Genomic DNA, 20079 nt, shown 5'->3' on the forward strand with positions numbered 1-20079 from the left:
GAAGGTTGACTTTGACCAGGACTTTGACTTTGACCAGAGTTGACTTGGTTGTCTTTCGGGGGTCAGTTAGGCTTAGTGTTGCTTTGATATTGGTAGTTCGGGGAGCAAGCGGAGTAGGAGTTCAGTAAGTTGCCGGGCAGCAGCTAGTGAGATCATCAGCAAGTTCAGCCAGTGCAGGTGAGTTTCCCTTTGTGTGAATGGGTCTAAGGCCACAATGCCGACCCATGTAGTTATGAGTAGAAGGCCCGGGGGTTAGACCTAGGCACAGTATGCTAGTATGATATTCCGGACGAGGTCCATTAATAGCGGGCGGGTGCCCAAGGATTTGTTTACATGATAGTTTATACTTGTTGTCTGTGTGATGCATGTATGTGCCTGGTAGGGAGGTGAGTGTGGGTGAGGTCCCGTATCTCACCAACAACAGAGTGTGGATGGTGTTCCATATCTCATTAGTAGCAGAACATGGGCGAGGCCCAAGTTAGGGAAGGAGTGAGAGTAGGCTGGGCCGTATCTCACTACCGGTAGGAGTGTGGATGGGGTTCCATGACTCATCAGTAGCAGGATAAGGGCGAGGCCCATGATAGGCGAGACCTTAGGACAGGATCAGTCGTGTGAGTTTAGCTTATGTGTTGTGATATGTTTATGTGTTATTATTTGTTGGCGGGCGAGGCCCTGTGACAAGCGAGGCCTAAGAGAAACAGATCTGTATCTGAGCGGGGCTCGAAGCCAGGCGGGGCCTGGAGCGGAGGGGCTGTTGTAGCGGGCGAGGCCCGAGGCAGGGGGCGAGACCCAAGATAGTGGGCGTGGCCCAGTATGTGCAGTATGTGATTATGCATGGTATGTGGTAGGGTGGGGAACTCACTAGGCTTCCTGCTTACAGTTTTCAATTTTGGTTTCAGGTACTTCCGGTAGCGGAGGGAAGAGCTCAGGGTGATCGCAGGGCACACACCATTGATTAGACAGCCTGGGAGTGTTTACTCTGATAATGAACATGTGTTTTGAAAATTAATACTCTGATTATGGTTTGGAATGATGACTTTGCTTAAAGTAATGTTTTATTAAAAGAAATTTTTGGTCTTGAATTTTGGGTCGTTACATGTTATCTGCTGTTATGATCCGTTAAATCAGTATCCTGATAGATAGGATGTCATATGTTGCTATGATCTGTTAGATCAGTATCTTGGTAGCTTGGATGTTATTATGCTATTATGATATGTTTGATCGGTTTGTCTGTCTATAGACTGTTAAATGTTATATGTACACATGTTTGTTTGGCGGTTGAGACTTATCTTCTTTGTGCAAAAGCCAATAGACCTGGGCATTCCAACCTGTTGGTTGCAGGCCATGAGTATTCCATCCCGAGGATGATTTGACTCATAGTATGTGGGCATTCCAACCTGTTGGTTGTGGGCTCGGGGTATATCGGTATTCCAACCGGATGGTTGAGGGCCTGGGGTATTCCATCCCGATGGATGATTGGACCCACAATACGTTGTTTGTCATTATATGTGTATTGTTGTGTGTATGGGTATTTTTGGGGCAACTCACTAAGCTTTCGGGCTTACAGTTTCAGTTTATTGTTTTAGGTTCATTGGATGGCCACAGGAAGGCGAAGGCGTGACCGTATACTTCATCGATTGATGATTATGATTTTTGGGAACTTTGATGTTTAACTATTTTGAAAACAAATTGTAATGACTAAATAGTTTTAAATGATTTAAAAAGTTTTAAATTGGATCGAATTTTGTGGATGTTTTTTTTTTTTTGGAAAGGGAACTTCCCTAACGAGGGTTTCCGGGCCAGCTTTTGCGCACCGACTAATCCCCCGCTGCAAACATAAAGCTTTGCTTCATGCCCTGGAGTCACTGCAGGCGAACCTCCATGGCCACAAGGGCTGAGTGGTGCTAGGATTTGAACATGGGTCAATAGGTTATCCACCATATCTTCCACATGCCTTACCAAGTCACCACAACCCAAGTGGTTAATTTTGTGGATGTTACAGTAAGCACTAAGCTTAGTGAGTTCCCCAAAATACCACACACACAAATAATTAGCCTCTCATGACTATATCTCGATAAGGACCCTCCAGCCATGTGTCTTAGTGAAGACCCTCCGGTCTCACGACTCTGTATCGACCAGTAGCGAGTCTAGAATATAAAATCACATGATTCACTTTTTAAATATAATCGATAAAAAATAGTTGTGCGTCAGGATCAGGTCGAATCGTATAAGCAAAAAAAGATTTGAATTTCTTATAGTTGTATCGGGATGAGGTCTTATATATTGATATAGATTTTCATAATTTCACATGGTGAACTTAAATAAACTCTTAAATGTTTATGTTCCTCATTATTTTTTTCTACTATTTTTTAATCCTTCTTTAAAAAAAACTTTAATAAAACATTTTTTCCTAATTCTGAAACAAGCAGCAAGTCAAAAATCAACAATAAAAAACAAAGAAATAAGGTATTATCGATGAAACAATGATTTTGTTTTTGGTGTGATATTTTTTATTTCGTTAGTTATGAGATTTCTTATTGCACAATTTTTAATTTACAAACAACAATCAAAATATCAAATAATCAAACAAATGAACTACGATCAAATAATCAATTCATACTAAAACAAATAAAAAAACGCATAATAAACAATCATATAACAATCAAAATTTATTTAGTTGAATCATTGAACAATTCATAAATCACCCTTCAATATTCACTATTAACGAGAAAAGAAAACCCTACTCGTCATATTCACAATTTATTATTAACAAACATTTAATATTAATTATATTAGAATATAGGAACAATGATCCAGTGAAGCAATAAGTTAAAAAATAATAAATAAATAAGAAACTTACATTCAGTTGAATTGTAATTTGTGAATTATGAACTCTAGATCTTTGACGACTAATTAATCGATGAAATTGGAGTTTTGCCCTTGCCTTAGGAGTTCCTATTGAGTCACTGCCCCCTAAGTAGTCACTCACGATTTATTTAATTTTTTGTTTTTTTATATTGGGCTATATATTATATCTAAACCTTTAGACTTTTAAAGTATTGAATATATGCTTTAAAACTTTAATTCTGAATATCTTTTTTCCAATAATAATAGGTAGTCACTTGTTTTTTTAGATAGGTCACATTTTTTAATTATATATAAGTTATTATAAAAGAAAAAAAAGTAGGTCAAGTGCCCTACCTTCAACCTATGTAACCTCGCCACTGGTATCGACCCTCCGGTCGTGAAGACCTTCCGGTCTCACTACTCGGTATGGACCCTCTGATCATAAGTCAAAATAAACACAAAGTAATAGAGCAACATAATTCACAAAGATAGAATGCATAATATCACTTAACTCAATATAAGAACATAAGAACTGCCGGTCAATAACACAAATAAGACCCTAATAAATATATGTTCAATATTCTATAAGAATAAATGATATAAGTAAAAAAATTACCTGAATTTTCCGATTGATTTTCCTCGTTATGGAGAATCTATGAATCAAAACTGAATTGATGATTTTCTTCGTCATGATGATTTCTTTCGATGTAATTCATATCTAAATCATCCATACATGTTATATTATTGATATTAATAAATTTATTTTCAATATTCTATAAGAATAATATGTAGTAACATATACTATCTTTAAAAGAACAAATATAATAAAATCAAAATGTTAGTTATAAAATTACATTGGGTTTCTGATTGATTTTCCTCGTTACGAAGAAACTCTGAATCATTAGAGCCAAATTGATGATTTTCTTCATTGTGATAATTTTTTCCGATGTCATACATATCTAAATCATCCATAACTGTTATCATTATTGATATTAATAAATATATGTTCAGTATTCTATAAGAATAATACGCAACAACGTGAACTTATCAACAATATGATTTTAATGAAAAGCAATCATATGACAAATTGTTGAAAAACATATTGATTGAATGAAAGATTAAATCAAACAATGAAATGGATGATGTATTGACAAATAACATATTATAAGTTAGATTGTGTTATAGGTTAAACAAATTCAATCAATCAATATGATGTTTGATTGCTTAAATCATGAATCATGCACACATGAATTGGATAAATCGCTAATAGCTTGATGATTCAATTAGTTCATGTCACTAGGTTAACAATTGAACATGTTATATGCAAGCAACAATGAAAACAATGATAACCCAAGGAAGAAAACTCAAACCTTGATCAATTGATGAAATCATGATGTAGAGTAAAAATCACAACTTGATAGATCGAAGCAATTGTTGAAGATGAAGATTAACATAAATCACTGAACACTTGAACTTCAACCTGGGATGAAATCGATGATCACAGATCTAAAACCGATGCCAATCTTGTAATAAGTTGCAGATGTTGATAGATGAACATAAACCTCAATCACTAAGATTATCACTTGTAGATGTAGAAGAATGAAGAACATGAACTCGGAAAAACACAAAAATCACGACTTTGAAGGCTATGATTTAGAATTGTTCGATCAATGAATGTCCATCTTAAATCGATGATCGGTTTAAAGAATTGAAAATTTAAGGAGATAGAAGATCAATTAGCATGAATTGAAGATTTAAGGAATGTTGATCCGGGCGAAGATCTTGGTAGAAAGAATTGAAGCAGCTGGCTTTTGTGATGACCTGAAGATGACACTAACATTATGATCATATCTGATGATCTAAAGTTGAACCTAATTACTAATTTGCCCACAATTAACTACTTAATTAGATTAATTAGTGTTAATCATGTTTTTTTATGAGCCACAATATCAATTTTGATCAAAGGCTAAGATTTGGTCCCCATATCTCACAAATATCATTGGTCTCAAATGATGGTTTGGTTTGGGTATCCATAGATACTTAAATATCCAAACCGAAACCGATTCATAGGTAACTGTTTTTTCGGTTTTGATTTATTACGAGTTTGGATTGAACAGATCGGATCTATTTTGTTAATTCAGTGATACATCACTTGGAAATTAGTGGTTTGTTATTTTTTTTCTCATAAAGTTAAAAATACATTATCATATTGATGTTTAAGAATGATATAAAATTTTGTAATTATGTCATATTTTCTATTTTTTAAAGTCTTAGTTTATTATTTGATTAAATACCATTGATTAATTTTTTCAGTTATGTCATATTTTATTATTTTTTTAAAATATTATTTTATTATTTGATTAAAACCATTGATTATTATTTGTTTATTGTCAATGGTCGGTTTAAAAATTTCGATCGATGAAAGGCTATAGAGTTCTAACTTGTGAGATTGTCCTACTTAAGGATTATCGACAAGATAAAATCTTAGAAAAAAAACTGGACAATTTTCTTGATATCATAATACATTACTTGGAAATTAATGGGTTTCTCATTATCCTTTTTTATCCTATAAAAATTAAAATATATCACAAATACAAAATTTATCTAATTTTTAGGAAAATTATAACTATTTCTTTAATAAAAAGAATAGCTTTTAATTTTTTTTAGCAAGGCTCTTTAAAAACTGTTTTCCATAACGCCCAAATAAAATAATTGTCTCAGAGAGATTTTCACAAAAAAAATAAAAAAAAGTCTTGAAATAAGTCATTAGCCGAGCTCGCTATGATGGTTTCGCTACCTGATGGGAGAGAAAGAATTGGGTGAAGATGATCGGTTGCAAGCCCTTCTATCGCAGAGTGAAAATTTGTGATCGGAGAAGAAAGTGAAACAATTTCAGAATGATTTGAGGGAGAAGAAGTCTATAATGTGGAGTGTTGAACTGCATTTAAATCTGATTTCATGTCCGCAAGCATAAGCACGTAAACCTCTGCTAAACCCTAGTGCCACGATGAAATTTAGATGTCACCTCTCAAGCTAACTACAAATTGGAGCATTATCGACGCCAATTTCTTGCACTTCAGTTCTCAATCTATGTTCAACATAGGTAAATCCTTATCTCTTAATCTGCGAATATTCTGAATAATATCTGACTTTTGTATGTCACATGTGATTTTTTTACCTCAAATTTGTTAAAACCTATTTTCCTGTTACAAGAAAATTAACAACCGCGTTGAACTTTTCATTAGAAACATAACGTTTTGAAGATAATTTAACGATTAAATCTCTGTACTAGTGGTGTATAATTTTTGGGAGAAAGGAAGCGTTCCTTTCGATAAATCCTAAAAAATTAGGGCAAATTGGTAGTACTGATAATAGGCATTAGCAAACTCAAACTATGTCTTTATATAGAAAGAAAAATATTTGTGTATTTTCACATCAGTGATATAACAATTTTTAGAGCTCTCATAAGTCATAACACAACATGTTAAAGACATAAATTGGCTTTCAAGATCTGTAGAAAGGGAATCACTCAAACAATATTAGTTTAAAATCATGCATTGCATATTTGATATTTGAGCCCTAAAAGCTAAAAGATGATCAAGCATAGATAATCCCTTTTATGCCCTTTGAAGTTTACCAAATTGCATGATATAAGATTCTCAATAATTTGTTGTTTTCACCAGGATCCCAAATCAAGAGCCATGTCAATAATTACAAAGTCCAAACGAATTTTCTCCATAGTATTGAATTTGAAGAGCAACAAGAATAATTTATCGAATTTTCTCCATCATCTCATCTTCTTCTATCCTCAGTTATTAGTCCACATCATCATCAACTCCACCGGAAACTGCAGCTGCAGCCACCACAGGTGGTGGTGGACAAGGACAACCATGGAGTTTTCTCAAGTTTTTTTAGTTGCAGAAGTTACTGGTGGTTTCGCTACTGCTGGTTATGACACCTATGGTGAGTGTAGTGGTAAATGGTATATTACCTTATTACCCTTCCTCTGGTTTCTTTATTTTTATGTTGTTAAATGGAAGGAGAAATATAGAAGTGAATCAAATTTAATAGCAAGTTAACAGTTGCAATGTTTTATATCTCCTTTGGAATTTTGCTTATGTGTTTGAGTTCTGTAATCAAGAATAACATAGATTAAATCACACTTTAAATTATTGTAATCGTTTTTATTTATATGAAGTGTGTGTCGCTAAAAAAATAAAAAAAATGTTTGTGTAATATTAAAAAATGTTTGTTTATTAAAATAAAGTAATTAAATTAAGGGTTTATCTTTTTTTTTTTTTTTTTTTTTTTTTTTTTTTTCTGATTTGCAGGTGATATTATAGTGCAGCAAATCAATGGTGGTTTTACTTTCTTTTCCCATTTCATACAAAATTACATAATAAAATACTAGTAAAACCATTGATACGCACACAAGGTGTTTGCATAAATGCTCTAGTGACATTCTGTCTTGTGATTTCTGTTTCTTGTAATTTTGCTTTCTGTGATTTGGTATTGTACATTTGAATGCTCTGTACAAAATATGGTTATATACTTGACATTGATAGATGATTTTGTCTTTTTACTCTTGACTTGATGTTGTCTTGCAATACAATATGGTGTTCTATTGTAGCTTGTAGGTTAACTATCAACTTGGTTTTATCTCAAAAGTGCCATAGTTCATTTCCATTCTCTTAGAATTTAATTAGATACACAATACTTAATACTTAAACTAAGAGTCTAAGATACAAGCGTGCCATAAGATGATTTTTCACCAAAAATGTATATCTTCCTTTGTCTTTTTCTTTTATCTTTCGATTCCGGTCTGGTTTGGACAGGTTCTGAACCGGCGATTGAGTCTTGACCATATCAGTTATGCAATACTTAAAAGAACATTTATCATGAGTTTAGAAAACAAACATTTTTTGGAATATTATCTCACAAAAAAGTAATGCAAGCTTTGTCAAAGAAAGTCTTTAATTTATCAGATGTTCTTACTGAAGTTCAATTCCTTGCAAGGGCGAAAGAAAAAATATGGGCTACCCCTTACGAATATTCCTAGTTCTGCCCCTGTGCCTTGCCATTAACTTCGGCGGTTAAAGCATGTCTGAAGCAAGGGCGAAGACGATGAAATATCTCAATTATATCTATAAGGTATGCAGGGGTACTTCACACAGTTATTGCTCAGGTAGTTCTTTAACAGCCCTTCATATTAAAAAATGTACCATTCCAAATCCTGTGGCCACCGCAAAGAGCTTTGGTTTCCTAAAAAACTCGAGAAGAATTTATTGTTGCAATGCAAACTATCGGAGCACTATTGAGTAGCTTGATGCTCTCTGCAAGGATGGAAAGTTAAAGGAAGCGGTGGTGGTTTGGATTTAGTCGAGCAGAAAAACATGTGTTGACATGCCTAGGTTGTTATTATTAATGAAAGAATGTGGAGATTTTCAGGCATTCAAAGAAGCCAAAAAAGTTCATGAATACCTTAAACGGTCAGTATTAAGATGTCATCGTGATGTTTATATTTACAACCAAATCTTAGAAATGTATTCCAAATGTGGTTCCATGGAAGAGGCATATATGATGTTTAATAAAATGCCTCTAAGAAATCTCACTTCTTGGGATACCATGATAACATCGCTTGCTAAAAAAATGGCCATGGAAAAGGCGCAATTGAAATATACAGGAGGTTCAAAAGGTGGGATTAAAGCCTGATAGTCAAATGTTTATTGGTGTCCTCACTGCATGTAGTGTTGTAGGAGACATCAGAGAAGGGCTATTACACTTTGAGTTCGTGATCATGACTTACAATCTTGCTCCATCCATGGATGATTATGCAAGTGTGGTTGATATGCTTGCACTTTGAGTCCGTGATCATGACTTAAATGAAGCATAGAATTCATTGAAAAGATACCAATTGAGCCAAATGTCAAAATTTAGGAAATATTATGAATCAATGTAGGGTTTACGGTGATTTAGAGCTCGGATACCATTGTGTTGAGATGGTTAACCTTCTACAGCCTTCTTGTTTAGATGAACAATCAAGGAAATGCTTGATAACAAACAAAAAGGGAAAACAGAAAGAAAAAAAAAAGAGATCATCAGATTTTAATCTTGTAGATGTTAAAACTAAAGTTCATAAGTATAAGGTCGGTGATACTTCTCACCCTAATCATGAGAAGTTTTATTGTCATCTTCAATTTTAAAACATTTTAAAACAACATATGATAGGTGTTGGGTATGTGGTCGATACTGAATCAGTAGTTTATGATGTGAATGTTGAAGCTAAAGAAGAATCTCCTTTAATATATAGTGAAAGACTTTATCTAATAGAAGCTCTTTTGATTAGTCCAGCCTGTCCACGATATTAATATATAAAAAGCTTCGTGTTTGTACTGATTGCCATAAAGCATTCAAGATTATTTCAGAGATGGTTGGAAGAGAGATCATTGCACGTGATACTAACAAGTTTCAACATGTAAAGAATGGAGTATGTTCTTGTCGAGATTATTGGTGATAATCCAGCTTTTATACTTAATTTGTTTTGGTAATCCTATAAATACCTAGTGTTTTGTTCAGTGTCTATCTATCGATTATCTCAACATTTTCTGAGTGGAGTCATATTTTTATCACTAAGAATCATTTTACAATTGTTTGCTTTTTTCCCATCGAGTGTTATATGGATAAATGATATCTGTGTGCTCTATAAACAAATAATGTTTTTTTTTTTAAAAAAAAATAAAAAAATAAAATGAACCATCTTAATGATTTTACCTTTATGTGTAGAAGTGATACCCACTAAAAATGTCTCTCTAAGAACAATGGTTGATTGGGGTTGAAGGTTGGGACCGGGAAAAAGAAATCCCCTACTTGTGGGTGAACAGGTAAAAGTGAACGGGGTAAAAAGCAATGTCCACATTAAGGGCATAAGCAAAAAAGAAATAACACCTTTGTCCAGTGTGATATATATTGGTGTTTTTTCTTATTTATCTGAGAAACCTTTTATAGTATTGCTGTTGGATATTAATCAAATGGTTTAAATATGAGTATTATGAGAAATCATCATAATAAAGAGCATCTTATTAGTGGGAGGGGAATTTTGGGTTTTTTTTATTATATTTAGTTTGTAGCAACAGATTATTATAAGAGGGTAGTTGGAAGGAGAGGATTATATTTTCTGAAATCTGGTCATGCACCTTAGGAGAGAACTAGACACTCGGAATTCCAGTAAGCATTAGGGTTTCTTGTGTTGTTATTGAGTATTTTCAATCAATACATGAATCTCTCTCTCTCTCTCTCTCTCTATATATATATATATATATATATATATATATATATATATATATATATATATATATATATATATATATATATATAACACACACACACACCTGACTTTTAAGTAGAAATCAACAACAAAAAACAATAATCAATAGTTTATTGTATTGATTGAAAGTACTCAAAAACAACACAAAAAACTCTAATGCTTACTGGAATTTCGAGAGTCTAATTCCCTCCCAAGGTGCAGGACCAGATTTCAGGAAAATATAATATTTTTTCCTTCCAACTACCCTCTTATAATAATTTGTTGTAATATACTAAATATAATAAAAAAAAAACCCAAAGTTCGCCTCCCACTAATAAGATGCTCTTTATTATGATGATTTCTCATAATACTCCTATCTAGATCATTTGACTAATATCCAAGAGCAATATTATAAAGGCTTCTTAGGTAAGTAAGAAAAAACACCAATATATATATATATATATATATATATATATATATATATATATATATATATATATATATATATATATATATCATACTGGACACAGGTACTATTTCTTTTTTGTTTGATGCACTTAATGGGAACATTGCTTTTTACCTGCTCACTCACAGATAAGGGGTTTCTTTTTCCCGATCCTAGCCTTTATCCCCAGCCAACCATTATTCTTAGGGAGACATTTTGTAGTGGGTATCACTTCTACATATAAGGGTAAAATCATTAAAATGGTTCATTTTATTTCAAAAAAGAAAACATTCTTTGTTTATTGAGCACAAAGACATCATTTATTCATACAACACTCAATGGGAAAAGAAGCAAACAATTATAAAATGATTCTTACCGATAAAAATATGACTCCATTCAGAAAAATGTTGAGATAATCAATAGATACATAGTGAACAAAACACTAAGTATTTATAGGATTACCAAAACAAATTAACTATAAAAGTTGAATTACCACCAATAATTTCGACAAGAACATACGCCATTTTTGCATGATGAAACCTGTTTGGTATCATGTGCAATGATCTCTCTTCCAACATCTTCGAAATAATCTTGAGTGTTTTATGGCAATCAGTACAAACACGAAGATTTTTATATATTAATACTCGTGCACGGCCTGGACTAGTCAAAAGAGCTTCCACTAGATAAAGTCTTTCGTTGTGTATTAAAAGAGGTTCTTCTTTAGCTTCAATGTTCACCACATGAACTACTGATTCAGTCTCGACCACATACCGGACACCTATCATGTGTTGTTTTAAACATTGAAGATGACGGTAGAATTTCTCATGATTAGGGTGAGAAGTATCACTGGCCTTATACTTATGAACTTTGGTTTTAACACCTACAAGATTAAACACTGATGATTTCTTTTTTCTTTCTGTTTTCTTTTTTTGTTTGGTATCAAGCCTTTCCTTGATTGTTCATCTAAACAAGAAGGCTGTAGAAGGTTAACCATCTCAGCACAATGGTATCCGAGCTCCAACTCACTGTAAACCTTACATTGATTCATGATATTTTTCTAAATTTTGACACTTGGCTCAATTAGCATCTTTCAATGAATTCTAATGCTTCATTTAAGTACCCTGCACTCCCAAGCGTATCAACCACATTTGGATAATTATCCATGGATGGTGCAAGATTGTAAGTCTTGATCGTGGATTCGAAGTGCAATAGCCCTTCTCTGATATCTCCTACAACACTACATGCAATGAGGACACCAAGAAACATTTGATTATCAGGCTTTAATCCCGCCTTCTGAACCTCCTGAATATTTCAATTGCGTCTTCTGCGTGACCGTTTTTAGCAAGCTATGTTATCATGGTGTCCCATGAAGTGAGATTTCTTCGAGGCATTTCATTAAACACCATATATGCCTCTTCCATGGAACCACATTTGGAATACATTTCCAAGATTTGATTGTAAATATAAATATCATGATGAGATGTTAATATTGACCATTTAAGGTATTCATGAACTTCTTTGCTTTTTTTGAGTGCCTGAGAATCTCTGCATTCTTTCATCAACAATAACAACCTAGGCATGTTATAACAACTCTGTGAATGATTTTGTATCTGATTATCTTGATTACAGAGGAGAATTAAACAATATATATACAAAGATTTCACTCAACTGATTCCTAAATATTAGGTAAAGCTATCGACTAACATGTGGGACTTATGTACACGTGTGTTTGACAAAGTAAGAGTACCGTTATCACCCCCCTGCAAGCTCATGGGCAGAACGCACCTGAAGCTTGTGTCGAATGGATGTGAATCGATCCTTGTGCAGAGGTTTCGTAAAGATGTCAGCAACTTGATCAACAGAGGACACATGTGAGATGTGTAATTGTTTGGATTCAACTTGTTCACGGATGAAATGGAAATCGAGTGCGATGTGCTTAGATCGAGTGTTGATTACAGGGTTCTTTGTCATGAAGATGGCACCCACATTGTCGCAGAGAATTAACGGACAATTGAGTTTTGGAGCGTGTAATGCTTGAAGTAACTGTTTGATCCAAATCAATTCTGCTGAGGTATATGCTAAAGAACGATATTCTGCTTTCGTGCTTGAACGAGCCACGACGCGTTGCTTGCGAGAGGTCCAGCTAATGAGGTTGGAACCATGGTAAATTGCAAACCCATATTGGGATCGACAATCATCTTTATCAGAAACCCAACCTGCATCTGAGAAAGCTAACAGCTGAGTCTTGGTGGTGGGTGAAAAGTGTAAGCAATGATCGGTGCCATTTAGATATTGTAAAGTTCTTTTGATAGCTTGCCAATGTTGAATTGTTGGTGAATGCATGTACTGACACACATGATTGACCGTATAGGTGATATCAGGTCTTGTGATTGTGGTATATTGAAGGGCACCTACCACTTGTCGATATAGTTTAGGATCAGAAAACGGATCACCAGTCGACGTGAGCTTTGAGTGAGCATCAGCAGGAGTGGAAAGCGGGGTGGAGTTGGACATGTGGGTTCGTTCAAGAATGTCACGTATATAGCCTTGTTGATTTAAGGTGAGAGAATTGTTGGAGCGATTGATTTGAATCCCCAGGAAGTAATGTAAGTCTCCCAAATCTTTGAGAGCAAAGACTCGATCAAGTTATTGGATGAATTTCTGAATGAGAGTGGGATTGGTACCTGTGATAATCAAGTCATCTACGTAAACAAGGATATAAATGACAGTGGATGAGGAGTGATGCACGAAAAGAGATGTATCAGATTGACATGCACGGAACCCTTGTTGGACTAAATATGTTTTCAGCTTAGTGAACCAGGCCCTGGGGGCCTGTTTGAGCCCATAAATAGCCTTGTTCAGTCGGCATACATGATGTGGTTTATGAGCATCTTCAAAACCACGTGGTTGTCTCATATAAACGGTTTCAAGCAAGTCCCCATTTAAAAAGGCATTATTGATATCCAGTTGTCGTATGCACCAGTGGTTTGAGATGGCTATTGACAAGACTAAATGAATGGTAGTGGGTTTGATAACCGGACTGAAAGTCTCAAAATAGTCTACCCCCGCTTCTTGACTGAAACCTTGAGCGACGAGCCTTGCCTTGTGACGTTAAATCGACCCATCAGATTTGCGTTTTACCCTGTTTATCCACTTGCAACCTACAAGATTGACATTAGAGGGACACGGAACAAGAGACCAAGTATTATTTCTCATTAGTGCATTGTATTCATTTTTCATTGCATCTTGCCAACATGGATGAAGGCTGGCTTGTTTATAGGTGTGTGGTTCATTGTTGGGGGAAGGGATGAGAGTAGTAAAGAAAGCTTTTGGTTTTAAAGAATTTGTACGAGCTCGAGTCACCATAGGATGCGTGTTGCGATTGGCTGGGAGATAATGAGTAGTGGATGGCATGGTGCTTTTGGCTCATGAGCTCACAGTTGAGCCTTGAAACCGAGGGCTGGAAGAAGGAACAGGAGGGTCGTGAGGAGAGAGAGGAGTGGGGGGGGGGGGTGTGAAGGGATAATTGGTGTTGGAGGGGGGGAAGGTGGAGAGGCAGTCAAATTGGCTGCCTGGTCTAGTAGGGAGGAAGAGACTGTAGAGTGAGTTGGTAGGGATGATGTGGAAGTAGGTGGTGCAAGATTTGCATATGGAAAAATATCCTCGTTGAAGAGTACATGTCTAGCAATATATATGCGAGAGGAGGGTATGTGATAACAAAGATATCCCTTGTGAGTAGTACTATACCCGAGAAATACACAAGGTAAGGAACGAAAATCAATTTTGTGGTGATTGTATGGACGCAAAAATGGGTAACAGAGGCAACCAAAGGTTTTTAGAAAACCATAGTCATGAATTTTAGAGTAAAGTTTCTGATACGGGGACAAAAAATCTAGAACAGGTGTAATTATCCGATTGTGTAGATAGGTGGCTGTCTTGAAAGCATGCTCCCAAAATGTATGTGGAAGAGTTGAGTGAGCCCAGAGAGTTAAGCCTTTCTCAACAATGATGCGGTTGCGGCGTTCAACTGCACCGTTTTGCTCGTGAGTGTAGGGACAAGAGATGCGGTGATTAATACCCTGGGAGTGAAGAAATTGTGAGATATTTTGGTACTCACCACCCCAATCACTTTGGAGATTTTTGATGGTGGTGTGAAACTGTGTTTGAACCATTTTGTGAAAATGTAAGAATGTGGAAAAAACTTGCGATTTATGAGATAAGAAATAGATCCATACATACTTTGTGCAATCATCAATAAAGAGCAAAAAATAACGATTTCCATTAAGAGAAAATAGGGGAGAAGGACCCCAAACATCTGAGTATATCAAGTCAAAAGGAAAAACAGAAGTAGTATGAGCATGCGTAAGAGGTAAACGATGGCTTTTAGCCATTTGACATGATTCACAAATGTTGGGAAAATTATTTGATGAAACAGGTAACTTGAATAAAGAAAGCTGGCGCCGAAGGAGAGGAGCATGGGGATGAGCCAACCTCTTGTGCCAACCATGGAGTGTTGTTCTGACACCAGAGAGAGCAAATTTTGTGGACGATGTGTTTGTGGTGAGCGGTAGGTGATACAGACCATGCTTAACGTCCCCTTGGAGTATGGTTTGTCCTTGAAAAGACTTAACATAGCAATGCTTAGGCCAAAATTCAAGATAAACATTGTTGTCATGTGTTAGTTTAGAGACACTTATGAGACGTTTTGTGATTTGAGGCACAACAAGAACTGTGGGCAATTTAAGATGATGCAATGAAGATGAAGCAACATGAGAAATAATGAGATTGTTACCATCACCAACTTGTAGTTTGTCCGGTCCCTTATAGACATCTGTTATGTGAATATTTTGGATGTATGGTGCAACGTGGTCAGTGGCCCCGGTATCAAAATACCAAGACGGATCTATCACTGTTGAAGGGTTGTTATGATGGGTTAAGTGAGCTTGTCGTGGAGTAGGTCGGGTCTGATCACGAGGACGACGGGAAGGATAGTCCTGCTGGTTGTTTCATTGCCAACAATCAATGGCTTCATGACCGGGCTTGGAGCAAAGTTGGCATTGGAGACGGCGACGCCGATTGTCTCCGGTGCGGGGACCAGTGGTAGAGGTGGGGCCAGAAGATGAAGATGAAAAACGTGAAGGACGGTTCACAGTTAACGCCAAGGGAGTAGAGGAATTGGGGGACGGAGTTGGTGGGTTAACAACAGACTGACGGATGAGCTCAGTCTCAAGGCGTGCTTCTTCTTGTAGAAGGAGACCAACGAGGTCGTCTATGGAGGTAGTGTCACCCTTAATCATAAAGGCAGTGAGAAACGGCCCATAGGAGGAGTCAAGGCCGGATAGGATATGACCGATGAGATCTTCAGAGGATATCGTGTAGAGGCTGGCTGCAAGAGAGTCAGCAATAGCACGTTTCTTTTCAATGTAGATAAAGAGCCTTTGGATAGGGTTTGTAGTTCAAATTTCATCTGCATACGCCGGGCCATAGTTTGGGCCTGATACGTTTTTTCAAGAGCAATCCAGGCCTGTTGAGATGAGGTGGCCCGTGCAACTATTGCAAGGGTACGATCAGTGAGGGTGGATTTGATCCACAGAAGGACAAATCGGTCCTTCTTCTTCCAAGTTTGGAATTCAGGATTGGGGGCTGTGGATGGTGGCTCGTTTGTAGCTTCAGGAGTTAGGAGAATAGTTTCACATGGCGGATTTGGATTGAGAACAAAGCTTTCTAGGTCAAATGTTTCCAAGGCGGAGATAATGGTGGTACACCACAGAGGGTAATTGTCCCGATCTAGCTTTACGCTAAGTGAGGGAATTTGGAAATTGACTGGAGAAGAAGTTGCAGCTAGGCCAAGGAGAAGTGGAGGAGTCGCCCTGGAGTGAATCAAGAGAAAAAACAAACAAAGAAAAAAAAATTAGGTGGCTCTGATACCATATAACAACTCTATGAATGATTTTGTATCTGATTATCTTGATTACAGAGGAGAATTAAACAATATATATACAAAGATTTCACTCAACTGATTCCTAAATATTAGGTAAAGCTATTGACTAACATGTGGGACTTATGTACACGTGTGTTTGACAAAGTAAGAGTACCGTTATCACATGTCAACACATTTGTTTTTCTGGTCGACTAAATCCAAACTCCCACCGCTTCCTTTAACAACCTAGTGTGTGTGTGTGTGTATATATATATATATATACACACACACACACACACACACTAGTGAATTTGAGAGGACCGTGCTGAGCAGGGCCCGTGAAGGGTACTTTTGGAATTTTAAAAATGATGTGCAAACGATAAATCGGATATAAAATGATATATGTACTTTTTAATCTTTTGTACAAAGTATAAAGTGTAACACTGTAAATGGTTAGAATTTTCAAAGTACATTGCCTCAACAGGCTCCTTGATTCGTATTAAGTGGAAGAGAAACAACCATATGTAGCTGTCTAGTCTAACTATCTAAGTACCTAGGATAAAGGGCCCTTTTAATGAAAAACTTAGCAGCATCTGCAAAAAAGGAAAATAAAACCAGTTAGGACTCAAAAACAGAAAGAAGTTCATTCCAGATCCATGAAAATATAGTAGCATTCGCATTTAAAATATTGGTACCTTCATTTTTTTTTTACCATTATTTCAAATATGTTTCAAGTTTTACAATAACACATTTAACATGCCAGATTATATTTTTTGAGATGAGGGTTTTCTAAATATTCATCTCATTTTATATATATCCAATGGTATCAATTTCAACCAACAAAAAAAGGTCTACGCAATTTTAGTTATCATTTGTGGTTTATGTAACTTTTTTGGTCTTTGTCCCAAATAAAATATGACTTCACTTTTAGGACCAAAATTGACAAAATAGTTGTAGTGAAGGACAAAAAGCATAATTCACGTTTATTTATTTATTTTTTTTATTTTTAATAAGGATAAGAAATTTGGGTATTTAAAAAAAAAGGATTTAAAGACACAAAGATGAAAAACTTGGTAATTGCCATGAAGTTGAGAACTGATGCCCTCAGAGTAATCATTTATTATTATAAAAACAAAACATATGCTAATTGATATCTCATTAGCTTTAATATAACAAGATATGTGAAGGAACCCGCGTTAGTTGAATTTATGGAAGAATGATTTGAAACAAATTCAATCACAATACACTTATAATCATTAAATGTTTCCCCGATCCAATGTCACTCTTCTAAACTTAATACAAGGTTGGAATTTGGAAACCAGCAACTTTTTTATATTAACCACTTCATTCTACATTAAGTCTTCCAAAACCTTAAACCGAAACAAATGTACATAGTTGATAAACTGAAGCGTCATAATTACAGACAATTTATGTTCAATCAAAAAATCATGCACAATAACATCTAAACAACTTTATGAAAATTCATGTAACCTTCAGTCAAGAACAAAGAACAGAACACATGCATGCCTTCAAATGAAACCAAGGGAGGTCTCATTTAATCATACTCATTTAAAGGCTCTGCACAACAAGCCTTACCCTCGTGAATCCATATGCAACATACAATGATGATGATATCCATGTCACGTGCTTCTACATGTATAAATTATAATGTATGCTTAAAAATATGGACAAAGTGCAGATATTTAGTTGATTGGAAAAGATGTTGGACAGGATAATGTATATGTGCATATTGTACTATGAACCAATCATACAAGGTTGATTTTTATTCATGTAATATGTTATTATAAACTCGATTCCAATTTTGGTGGACCTTATTCAATGGTTCAAACTTGCATAAATCTAAGTGCTTTTACAATATGGCAAATAAAACACCGATTCAATTCCTTCATTCCTGAAAGAGTTCGGTTTACAATATGTAACAAGTCTAAAACAATTTTTTTTATGATTGCTTAAAGTTCTCAAACGATTACATATGTAAAACTCCAAATAAGGTTTTAATGTTTATTTTTTGGTTGTATGCCATCAGAAAACTAAATATTATTAACAGATATGGTGAAAATTCATGCAGGAGAATCCAAAGGCACAACATTATTCTAATTCAAATAGGACAGAGTTTCCTACTATATACATTTAGTCATTTAGACATGATTATATCATTTGTAATTAATATATTTTGACAATAGAAATAACCATGAACTACCTTTTTATCTCTCGACTTTTTCTACTGTTTTCGTCTTTTTCTATGCCAGGCCAAAAGTATAGTGTTTAAACAATAAAAATAATTAATATACACAACAGTTAACTTTTTTTTTTTTTTTTTTTTAACTCGTGGAATTTTTGAGTAGCTTCTTGTTCACAACCACCAAGAAGGGAAAGGAACTTATGCACCTACATGAAGATGCAACAGGGGATTAAATGTTAAATGGGAAAAGTATTATCTAAATAAATAATGTTAAATATTTATTTAATAATATGAAAGCCCTTAAAATGTTATGACTTGCTGGTAAAAATACCATTCCTTACATTTCTATATTTGCTAATTTGTTTTCATCTAGAAGACTAGAACAATAGATTTAGAATACATAGCCGATAATGGGTTTTATCCCATGTATATTTTTCAAAACAAGACACCAACATGCTTTGCCTTTTTCACTGACATGGGCAATGCACTTTAACTTTTATCCATATTAGCAAAGAGTTAAATATTTTACCCGTAATACCAACATACTTACAAGTTACAACAATACACAATCCACTTCCACGAATACACTGTCATACCATTTATTCGTTGAGGACTTTCATCAAACAAGTAGCATGCTATATACAAGATCTTCACAAATCATAATAGAGTTGTGTGGCATGTATTACCCACAAGAATCTATTACGATTAATAATCCACTGATGAATAACTTAAAAACGAGCATCTCTTTTAGTTAGATTGAGAGGAAATCGAGGGTTTTCTCATTTCTGAATTCATTCATACAACTGAATCATTACAGAACGTATTACATAAATAGTAATCAACTGACTAACTACTTTCATAACAACCAAATGATCAAGATTACATATATGCCCTTGCTATAGTAAAAGGACAATTCTACCCTTACAATTAATATTGTTGAAACTAACACCCCCCTCAAGCTGGAGGATATGGAAGTAGACCAAGCTTGGAAATAACATCTTGATGACGAATACCATATAAATTCTTTGTGAAAACATCAGCTAATTGATCATTTGTATGCACATGATGTAAAGATATAAGTCCAGCTTGTAATTTTTCACAAACATAGTGACAATCCAGTTCTATGTGTTTAGTTCGCTCATGGAATACTGGATCGGTGGCAATGTAAATAGCAGTTTGATTGTTACATTTAAAAGGTATAGGAGTGACACCTTCGACTTGGAGTTCACTAAGTAAACGGCTCAACCATGCAAGCTCTGCACATATGTGACACATTGATCGATATTTAGCTTCAGCTGAAGAAAGGGAAACTGTAATTTGCTTCTTCGATTTCCATGATATGGGACTATACCAAACACAAT

General features: G+C 35.2%; 1 long non-coding RNA gene and 2 pseudogenes across 1 annotated transcript; 2 read left to right on the top strand and 1 right to left on the bottom strand.

Moving 5' to 3' along the window:
- The first annotated feature begins 5559 nt into the window (after positions 1–5559).
- Positions 5560–7436, top strand: LOC145037341 (uncharacterized). The gene is made up of 3 exons (XR_013678782.1): positions 5560–5950; positions 6531–6810; positions 7179–7436. It is a non-coding gene; the product is annotated as an uncharacterized LOC145037341 (long non-coding RNA).
- Positions 7437–7947: 511 nt separating this feature from the next.
- LOC145036055 (pentatricopeptide repeat-containing protein At2g25580 pseudogene) lies at positions 7948–9361 on the top strand (annotated as a pseudogene).
- Positions 9362–11084: 1723 nt separating this feature from the next.
- LOC145036056 (pentatricopeptide repeat-containing protein At4g32450, mitochondrial-like) lies at positions 11085–12175 on the bottom strand (annotated as a pseudogene).
- Positions 12176–20079: the final 7904 nt, after the last annotated feature.

Source organism: Lactuca saligna, chromosome 3 (assembly GCF_052625555.1).
Source record: "Lactuca saligna cultivar CGN05327 chromosome 3, ASM5262555v1, whole genome shotgun sequence".
Classification (NCBI taxonomy): Eukaryota; Viridiplantae; Streptophyta; class Magnoliopsida; order Asterales; family Asteraceae; genus Lactuca; species Lactuca saligna.